At 36.7% G+C, this 12,225-nt stretch overlaps 1 protein-coding gene across 1 annotated transcript in view; it reads right to left on the bottom strand.

Annotated features, from left to right (window-relative positions):
* Nucleotides 1-9,895: 9,895 nt before the first annotated feature.
* Nucleotides 9,896-12,225, bottom strand: part of LOC150082873 (N-terminal EF-hand calcium-binding protein 1-like) — a 58,207-nt gene continuing 55,877 nt past the window's right edge. Inside the window, exon 13 of the mRNA XM_090376885.1 lies at nucleotides 9,896-10,278. The gene's annotated coding sequence lies outside the window, so the exon portion shown is untranslated. The remainder of the gene's footprint in view (nucleotides 10,279-12,225) is intronic.

The raw sequence follows: 12,225 nt of genomic DNA, 5'->3' as shown, positions 1-12,225 counted from the left end.
GCATAATAGTTTTGTGATGAACGGTTAACAGGTAACAGCAGCAATGAATCTTTTAAAGATGGAAGAAAGTTGTAAGGAAAATAAAACATTGGTTGATTTTTTGATGAAAACTAAATTAATAGAAGTTTCGATCCGTTCATTTTTATGTTCTTCATTATGTTTTTTTCTCATTATTAAAAGCAGATTTTTGGAGTTCATTTTTACTATATTGTTGATTTAGGTTTGGTTACAAAAAAAAGGAAAAGGTTTCTTTATTTTTCGTAAAATTTTGTAACTTGACCTTAAATGGTAGGTTAGGAAATAATAGGAAAAGAAAGAAAGATTCTTTATATATATATATAAAGTGAATAGCTATTAAAGTGTTGATTGACGTTATGATAAACATAAAAAAGGCACCTGGGTGGGTGGGATCTATCCCGTTATATTAAAGGAGGCAGCAAAGGAAGTAAGCAAACCCTTAGCCATAATTATGAGAGCTTCTTTGGACTCAGGGGAGGTACCCATGGACTGGAGATGTGCAAATGTGACCCAAATTCACAAAGGAGGATCAAAGGCTGACACAAGTAAGTAACCTGTGAGTTTAACTTCTGTTCCAGGAAAATTAATGGAGGCACTGGTTAAAGAAGCACTGCAGGATCATCTAGACAAGACTTCAGTTATAGCTCGGACACAGCATGGTTTTGTTAAGGGAAAGCCTTGCCTGACCAATTTGATTGGATACTACGATGCAGTCACACAAGAACTGAATGCAGGAAATAACTTTGATATTATATATTTGGATCTTAGAAAGGCTTTTGATACTGTTGCACATGGAAGACTGCTGCACAAATTGGAACAGTGTGGCATTGGAGGCAAATTGCTGCTGTGGATAAAGGGGTGGCTGAGGGGGAGAAGACAGAGTGGTAATCAATGGACACTGCTCGTCGTGGACTAATGTTATTAGTGGAGTCCCTCGGGGTTCAGTGTTAGGTCCATTATTGTTTTCTGTATTTATTAATGATATTGATGATGGTATATCAAGCATACCAAGCTTAATGTCCAAGTTTGCAGATGATACAAAGGTTGGCAGGGTTGTTAAGGGGACACTACTGATGCTATGCTGCTGCAGCAGGATCTGGAAAGGTTGAGCAGATGAGCTGAGAGGTGGCAAATGAAGTTTAACATTGACAAATGTAAAGTACTACATATGGGAAACAGCAACCCCAGAGCAATGTATCAACTCTGTGGTACTACACTGACATTGGTAGAGAATGAAAAGGATCTGGGGATAATTGTGCAGGCAGATATGAAGTTCTCTGAGCAGTACAGACGGGCTGCAAGAGGTAGCTCACATGGTGTCTTGTCAATGATATACAGGAATTGTTTTAGCAGGGATAAGGAGGTGATTATTCCCTTGTATAAGGCAATGGTCAGGCCACACCTTGAGTGCTGTATACAGGTCTGGAGGCCTAATTTCAAGAAGGATGTAGAGCTGCTGGAACGAGTACAGAGAAGGGCAACAAGATTAGTGAATGAAACAACGGGTTGCTCTTAAGAAGAAAGGCTTAAGTTTTGAAAATTACAGTGTCTGGAGACTAGGCACCGGCAAGGTGATCTGATAGTATAAAACCTTAATGGTTCGAGCATGCTCAATGCCAATGGGATTCTTCCTCTTGCTCAGAATAATCACCTGAGAGGGCTCTTTTTTTTTTTTTTTTTTTGGTAGTTATTGGTGCATCGGCTTCTGTGGCCATAGTGCACCTCCCAAGGTTTTTTTGCAGTACTTTGATCCAAGCCCGAGGCGGGATTCGAACCCGCGACCTTTGGGTTGCCAGGCAGGTGCTTTACCCAGTCGGCCTGAGAGGGCATAAATTCAGATTGAGGAAAGACAGATGTAGGATCGATGTGCGGAAATTTGCCTTTAGCCAGCGGGTAGTTGGTTGGGGGATCAGACTTCCATCTTTTGTTGTGGAAGTTGATAGTCTAAATAAATTTAAGGCTCAGCTGGACAGGTATTTTGAATCAATGGAGGGGTGAAATGGGTGGGTTTTTTTTTTTTTGGCTGATGCTGCATAAGCTTGCTTTCTTGTATCATATGCCTCTATTAATGCTAACGTATCCGCATGAGTGTCTTTAAAAAAAGTACAATAATAAAAAATTAATATTTTGTTAATAAATAATTTATGCACTAAGCCACCCATGATTCTAAAGAAGAAAGGTTATGTTACCCCCTCCATTTTGGGAGGGGTTTAACCTCCATGGGATTCAAGTGGAGGTAACCTGACCTTTTTTCACCATTATGGAAAGCATTCATTGGGGCAAGTTACCAGTAGTACTACTAAAGTGATAGGAAACTGGTGTTATTGTGTGTTGTTTTCACGCACCAATCAGCACATTGTTTGCCACACCTACCTGTTCTCTACTTTGCTCCAGACCGATAACTCCTACTGTCTGTTTACTGAGTGAGCAGCACTAGGGTGCTGTATCGGGAAACTAATTTTTCCACGTGAGTTATCAGACATTTCTCGTGTTGGCTTTCTTTACCCTCACCAATTTCTCAAATTATTTTATAAAAATTAGAAAAAAATCCTTTGTTGAACAGAATGGTTTAGAATGCATTAGCATTAAAAAACGTGTGGAAGGACAACAGATTGAAATTATTATTTTAACTGTACTGGAACTTTTCACTCATATTGGTATGTGTGGATAGGTGAGTGTTTATGAAGTGATTAGCATTAATGCAAGCTGAAAAAAATAACCAGAACAGCTTGGTAGAAAAATCCCTACTCCCTTACCAGAGATTGGCTAACTACAGCCTTAAAATGAAGAGGACTAGAAATTCCTCCAGTTGTTGACAGAAATCAAACCCAGACCTCTCCAAAGGAATGGAAGATAACAATATATTGTGCTGACTAAGCTGTCACAGAGGACAGCTTAGTCAGCACAGTGAGCAAACAAGTTGAGTGGGATGGGTTTGGTTATATTAGTTATAAGCATTATAAATAATCGAAACTTAATTCATTAAATAAAAAAATGCTATTATTTCTATAAAATATCATATATCATTTTTGCAATGATATTTTTGACCAGAAGAACAAAATTTCAATAAGAACTCCATTCAGAACAGTCGTGTTTCAGGCTTTTAGGTGTGACTGACCTTTGAGATGCACGTGCTGTTTATTCATCTCAGCTCCATGAGCATTTTCTGCTGTGCACTGGTGTGTATTCTATGTTTTTAGTTCTGACCAAGTGATGTGTGTATTTTCACACTTATGTGATGGCTAATTCTGACCTTACTCAGTAATTTTTCAAATGCAAACTAGAGAAATGTTTCTTGAACAGAATGGTTTTATACTGTAAGAATAATTTTCTCCTGTGCTTAAGTGAAACAGTTCAATAGATAATTATGCTTTTTATTGAACACTCCTTTTTGTTCCTTTATTATATTCTAGGGTGGGGAGGGGGAACTGTATGACAGTAATGAAGTGAAACCAAAAATTTATAAAAATATTTATTCTCCCAACTAAATACTAAAATTATGAGATTGCTATCTAGTCAAAAGAGTCTTATTTTTCTTTTATTGTTATTTTTATACACAGCTCTATCAAAATATTAGAAAATTTAGAAAATGTACATAATAGTACATAGGTCTATTTTAAATAACATCAGCAGTCCTACGTGGCATCAATTTATTTTAGCATGCACAAGTATCCCATTGCTGTTCAAAAATGGCTTGGATATGCTATTACAGATGATCTTACATCTATTCTATGTAGGATTATCTGCATTCATGCTTGGTGAACATGACAGGTTTGGTGTCACTGGAATGCTCTGCATGCCATTTCTTTACAGTTTTCATCATTTAGGCCTGGGGCATTGTTTCCCACTAGTTACAGAGCATGCCTCCGTAGCCAGGAGCAGCAGTGGTAACACACACTTCTTGATTAGACCGGGGTTTGAGCCCGTGACCACCAAATACGGAGATTGCGGAAAGGTCAGGAAATTATCACCACATATCCCCGGAACAATATGGCCTTAGTTGCTAATGCTCCTAAAAACCAAATAACAACAACAGTTACAGAGCGACTGCTACATAACTGAATGTTCCATTGCCAACTGTCTGTAAAGTGGTGTCTGCACTCTGGCAGTTCCATGGAAATGCACTCTCCACGTTGCAGCATGCTAATGCTCCATCCCACGTAGTAAGCAGTGAACTCATAAAAGTTCAGTTTGAGGAAAATTAAGTCCAGCAATCTGCCTGGCCAATCCAGAGCCCAGACCCAAATTTTTGTGATGAAATGGAAAGCCAAATCAGGGTGCAGCCAACGTGCTCTTTTACAAGTGATTTAGTGACTGTACCAAAGGATGCAATCCTTGTTGCTACCAGGAACGGGCTTAAAATATACCATGACTGATAAGTGTGGTTACTTGGACCAAAGGTGTCGATGGTTTATTAATTTGTTTGTTTACCAGTGTTTTTCCAAACATGATATTCAAAGTTTTTTGGTAAGGTAGTGCATGCATGCACACTTTTTATTAGAGGTTTTTATTCTTATTTTATGTTTAAAATGTATGTAATCTTAAAATAGGTACTCAAAGAAATAGTATTTCACCACTCTGCATGGTTTTTTATGTTTGTAAACTAATAGCTGGTTTTAACTCAGTTTTTTATGCTATTTCAGAAATGGTATTTGTTTTTCTGTCATGTACCATTTTTTTACAAAATCACTTAAGTTGATGTCATGAGTTGTATAATTGAATGTATTAAGGTAGGAGTAAGTGCTGGAAATTTGTAAACTAAAGCTTCACCCGTTGGCAACAGTGCCTTCAGTCATTTTTTACTTGATCTTGAGAGCTCCATGCAGCAGTATTTATCAGTATGTGCTCAGTTTATTTTTGAGGTTATCATATCAAACTTGTGATGAAAAGTTGGTAAAATGCCTTCAATCAAGTGTTTGAGAAATCCAAACTTATTTTTTTATAGTTGTGGAAGTTATGTAGTCCTCAAACAAAGACAAGATATTACTGAATTTGTAAAAAATGTGAATTTTGGATATTTGGAGTAAAATTCAGTGACCAAGATAAACAATGGGCTCCACATAAAGTTTGCCAAACTTGTGTTGAAGCACTGAGGTTGTGGGGGGGGGAAGAAATGGTTAAAAAGAAGGCTATGCCATTTGCAATTCCCATGATTTGGCAGGGATACAAACCACTGTGATGATAAAGTAAAGTCCACTAACTTTACTTTTCCATTACTTTTCCTTAGTTAATGTAAAGGGATACAATACAAAGAGTAAGAAGGCCATTTGTATCCTATTATTCCACCTGTCCTATATGGAGATATCCTGTTGATCCCAGGCCCTCCACTTATATTGAAGAATGTAGCAACAGAGAGCAGTGAAAGTGAAGCTTCTGAAAATGAAACTGAAATCTACATGCCTGGAGACAAGCAAAATGCCCTGCTTTTTGTGTGAGTGAGACAAAGTGTGTTAGTTGTCTGACAGCACCAGGGGTTTCCCCCATCTCTGCTGTGTGAGTGGGATAGTTGAGCAAGGAGTAAATACTGGGATATCAAGGTCTGGCCAAAGAGGCAGTTTGCCTGGATCAAGGAACATAGTTCATAAACCATTGGCAGACCCTAAAGTGGTCCTCCTTCCACAACAGTTTGCGAAAGCTTTACCTCAGGACAGTCCCTGCTTCAACTAAATTTTGTACTAAATTCTCATCAATCACACAAGAGAAGCTAAAACAAGGTAAATTTTGTTGGACCTCAAATTTGCAAACTGATGAGGGACAAAGATTTTGAGGGAACTATGAATAAAAGAGAAAAACAGGCATGGATTAGCTTCAGGTCTGTTGTTGAGAACTTCTTGGGGAACAACAAGGGTCCAGGCTACAAGAATATAATTAAATAATATGCTGGCAAGCTTCAAGAAGCTGGGCTGCAACATGAGTGTCAAGGTACAATTTTTACACTCCCACATCTATTTCCAGAAAATCTAGGAAGTGTTAGTTGAAGAGCAGGTCAAGAGGTTTCACCAGAATGTTAGATGTGGAGATGAGATACCAGGGGAGGTGGAATGTCACAACATGATGGCTGACTGTTGCTGGATGCTGAAGAGGGACTAAAGTAGGAGGATCTACAAGAAAATCAAAGAAACAAAAATTTGACCTACTGTAGATAAGTTTTTAAAAATGAGAGGTGAGTATTTAGTGGACTTTACCACACTGCCCCTTTTAATGTTTTCAACTTGTATTTAAATGTCTGGTAAAAGTTGCATTTTATTATAATTTCAGTGCACAAGTTCTGTTGAAATTAATAAAAATTTGTGAAAAATTTTCTTTCATGATTTTTGAAGAAAATCGTGAAAGAAATGACATGATGGAAACAAGCAGAAGTCATTTTTGAAATCAGCATTAGAAAATGATTCAGAAGCACCCTTTTCCTGAGAAAACATCAGTGAATTATTTTCAAAATGCAGAGTACAGTTAGTCCTCGTATAACACGTTTTTACACTACACGAATTCAATCATACACAATTTATAAATAGGGGAAAGATGTCGCATATAACACGAACATAATTCACTTATGCACGATTCATCTTTGTGTTTACAAGAAATGGCTGTTTGTTTGTTTGTTTGTTATTTGGTTTTTAGGAGCATTAGCAACTAAGGCCATATTGCTCCGGGATATACGGTGGTCATTCCATGACCTTTCCGCATTCTCCATATTTGGTGGTGACGGGCTCGAACCCCGGTCTAATCAAGAAGCGTGTGCTACACACTGCTGCTCCTTCCCACCTGGCTACGGAGGCGCCTACAAGAAATGGCAGTCAAACACGGTGGAATCACCCCAACAGAACACAGCACAGTAGGAATGAAGAGAAGATTCTGAAAATTTATTTGTTTTTTTATGATTTCCTGGAAGGGGAAACATTTCACATAATAAAAACCCACAGAATTCCAGCTATCAGTATTATCGCAAATGTAATTAGATCAACTTTTACTACCCATTTATAACAGACTCCACTAGCAGGAACCCCCAATAAACAGGAAACTGCAAAATTTTTTTATTGTTTTATGGTAGTGACCTCCAGAAATGTGCTTTAGTAAAACGTAAGCATGTAAAATGTGAGCATAGTGTGTTTCTGCCTTTACTGCATTGTTCATTCAGTTGCTACTTGTTCACTTTGCATTTATGTATATCAAGCTTGCCTCCTCGTTTTTATTCTTTTTATACTTGTGCTCTATTCTCACAAATATGAGTAAAATACTTGAAAAAAGTGCGAAAAGGAAGTGTTTTGGTGAAAATACTTCAGAGAGAAATAAAAGCAATATCGATAGAAGAAAAATATGGAATTGTGAAACGCTGAGCGGAATGAAAGAACATGCGATATTGTGCATGCTTCAGTCCTAAATGAGGGAATGCCGAGAACAATTAGAAAGAACGCAGAAAAAATAAAAGCAACTTTCATAGGAACAACTCAAAGTGTAACAAAATCAATTAGATCAAGATAAAGAATTGGAAGAGATGAACGTCTTTTATCTGTTTGGATAGAAGATCAAACAAAGAAGAGATCAGGAACAAGTTTGCTTACGATAAAAGCAAAGGCATTGGCAATATTTGAAGACCTCAGAAATAATGAAAACCCTCAAGAAGTACCTCCCTTTACTGCCAGTAGTGGCTGGTTCAATAATTTCAGGAAATGTCACGCTTTCCACAATGTGGAATTATCAGGTGAAGCTGCAAGTGCATATGAAGTAGTAAAAGCATTTCCGCAGATACTGAAAAAAATTAGTTGAGGAAGAGGGCTATACACTTGACCAAATCTTCAACTTTGATGAAACTGGACTGTATTAGAAAAAAATGCCATCATGAACATATATCTCAAAGAGAGGAAGCACAAGCTCCAGGTTTCAAGGCTGCTAAGGATAGATTGACTGTTGTTAGGAGCAAATGCAAGTGGCAACTTGAAACTGAAGCCTGTTGTTTATCATGCAGCCAATCCACAAGCATTAAAAGGGATCATAAGGATTACCCTGAGTGTTTACTTTAGGAACAGCAGAAGAGGTTGGATGACAGGGCAGATCTTCACTGACCTACTAGATGCGTTTGAGGATGTTTCGAAGCTACTGCAAAAAGAAAAAAATTTGGGTTTTAAGATTTTAATTGTTTTGGACAATGCACCAAGTCACCCTCTAACCCTTGCTGAACTGTCACCAAACAGTAAAAATCTTGTTTTTATCCCCTAACACTAACATTTCTTATCCAGCCACTTGACCAAGGAGTAATTGCTGCTTTTAAGCACTATTACACAAGATGCACATTTAAGACATTGATAACAGAAACAGAGGGTGAAAATGCAACAGTTCTGGGTGAAAATGCAAGACTTCTGGAAGCAATTCAACATAAAGAATGCAATTTACATAATTGTGGACTCTTGGAACGAAGTGACAAAAGAAAGCTTACATGGTGTTTCACGGCCTCTTTTACCAGATATTATGAGCTTCCTAAATTAAGAGCACATTGTGTTGCCCTCACAAAGCAGGATGGCTTTGAGGAATTGGAGGAAGAAGATTTAGAAGAGTTGCTTCAGTCTCATGAAGCAGAACTTTCAACTGAAGAACTGCAACAACTTGTTGCTGGAGGGCAGGTGGAAGATGAGGAAGACAAAGTTGAATGCCTGAATGCCACCATAAAACAGCTTTCTACTTCAGAGTTATCTTCATTTGAGAAAAGTATGCAATGACTAGAAGATGACGATTATAATGCAGAAAGAAGCAGAAGAGCACTTCATACAATTTGATTTGCTTTGGAGCCATATAAGCAGCTGCTTTGTGAAAGAAGGAAGATTGCAAAACAACAGAAACTAAATGTCTTTTTTCTGAAAACACCCAAGAAAGAGAGAGAAAATTAGCCACAGCCCTGTAGTTCTGGCGTGGCCACATTTCATCCAAAGTCCTCATCTGCATCTCCTCCAACCTCCCAGTTCCAATAATGATGACAACCTGCCGCCACTTTCCCCATAATTCCACTGCTTCAACCCCTTCTCAAGCTGCCTTCATTTATTTTTAAGGTAAGAATCTAAATTTAAATGATTAAATTATTAATTTTACATTTTTCAACTGTGTAAGTGTTTTATTACGATTATTTATTGTGTTTGGTAATGTTTTGGTTACAAATGTGTGTCCAATCTTGGGTGGTCGGCACCTAACCCTATTTTTCCCATAGGGCCTGTTGTTCATATTGCATGAGGGTTTCTAGGAACACAACTATCGTGTTATACGAGGACTGACTGTACTGTTACTTGCCACATATAAGAGTATTTTAGGGGTCAAGCAAACATTCCAAATTAAAATATTTAATAAACATCCTTTTAACTTCATTAATGGTGACATTAACCAATAGACGGATAAAAAAAAAAAAAAAACAAACTCAGTCCTCTCCTAATACTTGCCATTGATCTTTTGAACACCAATTGGTCAGCAGACAACATGTATAATTCTACTTGAAGATGAAATGTACTGGTATTTATTGTATTAAGAATATTGTATTTATAACCTACTGGTGTCCTGCGACACCAGTAGGTTATAAATACAATATTCTTAATTAATCTCTGAATGAACTGAGGTGAAATCAGAAGAATGCAGCAGCCATGTGCACTTTCATTGATTATTTTTAAAAAGTCAATATACTTCATGTAACAATGTTGGAGTTTATTCAGTATGAACATTCTTGTGGCTCATTGACTTACCAAAGATAGGAATTATTTTGTTTGTAGCATTACTAATGAATTCTAAGAAGAGCTTCAAGGAAATTATAAAAGCAATCAGTTTTGAGTAATCTTAATTATGATTGTGCCCAGTTGTGGTGAATACATTACTTTGTTGAATGAAAGAGATCTCTTCACCTTGCCAAGACATGTTAAGAAATTTATTATAGTGATATAGGTTTTTTTCCCTCCCCATTTAGGGAATGTGGAATATAATACAATAAACTCTAAAACAGTTTATCATCCACTGCAGGACTAGATTTAATAGTTTTTTGTTGAGGACAGTGGTGAATGTATTGCCTATTACCATATTAGACAGGTTTTTAGCATTTCTGCTAAATCCAGAAGCATGATTATATTTAACTTCTTTATCAAGCATAAAAGTGTTTTGGTGGAGGGACATACCCATAATGACTGATATTTATAAGCTGCCTCAATGTTTATCTGGAATTTGAGATGCCACTTCATCTTGCAGTTCATTCTTCTGAATGACAAATTGGGACTAGTAACTAGAATTCAGAAATATCTGTAATGAAATAAGTGATATACATTAAAGGTCTAATAATAACATGCTTATTATAATCTTCATTATTCAATAGCATTCTTTACTTTGAATCCATATTATTGGGTTCTGTGCTAAAACGTTAGAAACCTTGCCTCTGGTGCAATTGGCCAGTTTTTCTGCTACTGCCAGTCATGCAGTAGATTTCACAAGAAAGGTATTATGCCAGTACAGCCACAAGTTCTGATGCTACTGAAGGTAGATATACACACCCTGTGGGGATTGAAATCTAGTATATGCAGAAGATGCTATATTATAGCGTTCTTCAATTTGTGAATATATATGCAACATGACGGACAGTAGCATTATTATCTCAAAATTGCCCAATTCTATCAGGATAGCATAGTGTCAGAGTACTTTATCTACCATATAAGAACAACAGATTCAACCCATACTAGGAGAACATCTCCCACACCATAATTTTATTTAAAAACTTTTCCACTAACACCACCACACCAAGGTGATCCAGCTCCATCATTTCACACTTAGTAACATGTATCACTCATCATTTGATACTGCTCAGTGGAAAATTGAGTCATTAGACTGCAGAATATTTTTTTAATCTAGCCATAGTTCACCAAGTTGTGATCTTAACACCAGTGCAGTAATTTTTCTTTTATTTATCACTGATGAATGAGACGGGTTTGATGATTGAGTATGAACTGACCAGCTTTTTTTTGCATACTTTTACAGGCTGTGGGAACGTCTCTACCAACCACAATTAGTGTTCTCCCTTTTAAGGACTCTAGGATAGTTATTAGACTGCAGAATTATTTTTTATTATTATTTTTTTTAAATCTATTCATAGTGCACCGAATTGTGATCTTCACACTAGTGGAGTCATTTTTCTTCTATCACTGATAAGATGTTTGATGAACATGTATGAACTGATTTTTTTTTTTTTTTTTTGCAAAGTTTTAAAGGATTTTGGAATGTCCCTACCATAGTTAGTGCCCCCCCCCCCTTTTAAGGACTGGACTCTGGAATAGTTATAAAAATTAAACTTAAATTTTTCTCTTATGTGTTAAAAATTCCTGCTATAAGCAGCTGCTTAATCTGCTTCAATACTAACATAGCCTTGGTTCTAGTTAATATCCTGTTGTCTCTTTAATGAAGGGGTAGTGTCTGCCAGTGCACATTGACAACTTTCCTGCTGAGATATACAAAGGTGGACAAAAGTAATACCTCTTATTGCATAACTTTAGACAAAAGAGATAAAGAAAAAAAAAAAAAAAGTTGTCTTTAAATTAATGTTCCATTTTTCTATATTATACACCTCAAAACTATATATTTTGTTACTAGCAACGATCTCATAGATGCCACCACATTTTAAAATATTTCTGCCTTTTTTTTTTTCTTTTAAATTTGGAAATAAAATAATATCCTTCCACTGTACTCTTCCCTACCAATATTCTGAAAATGATAACAATGTTTTTGTTTTGATGTACTATGAATTACAAGAACTCAGTTTTTCATTTGCCATTTAACAGTTGTCAGTGAGAGCTGTCTAATTTTGTTGTAGAACTCTGGTTTCACCAGCTTATTGGGTGGGGGGGATGCAAACAGCTGACAAAAATGTATTTTTCAGCCTCCACGTGAACATCAGTTTGAATTTGGCAGTTGAATGACCTTAAGTTTTAAGAAATACAATAATAGCAATACAATTTGTTTGATATTTTGTAACTGAATCATAATAGAACAATTTTCAATTCAATAAAAAGCTTAAAAAAAAAAAAAAAAAGTGTTTCACAGATGCCATACAAGCATATTTAGGGTACAAGTGATGGAGAATTAAAGTTTGAAGGGGGGAGTCATTTGGGGGGGGGGGTCAAATCCTGGAATTCTGGTTGCAAAACAATTTCAAATCCAAGTTATGAAATAACTTATTGCAATGTTGCACAGCTCCAGGAG

Source organism: Mastigoproctus giganteus, chromosome 7 (genome assembly GCF_048544385.1).
Source record: "Mastigoproctus giganteus isolate SK-2022 chromosome 7, ASM4854438v1, whole genome shotgun sequence".
Classification (NCBI taxonomy): Eukaryota; Metazoa; Arthropoda; class Arachnida; order Uropygi; family Thelyphonidae; genus Mastigoproctus; species Mastigoproctus giganteus.
This window is presented reverse-complemented; position numbering and strand designations above follow the sequence as displayed.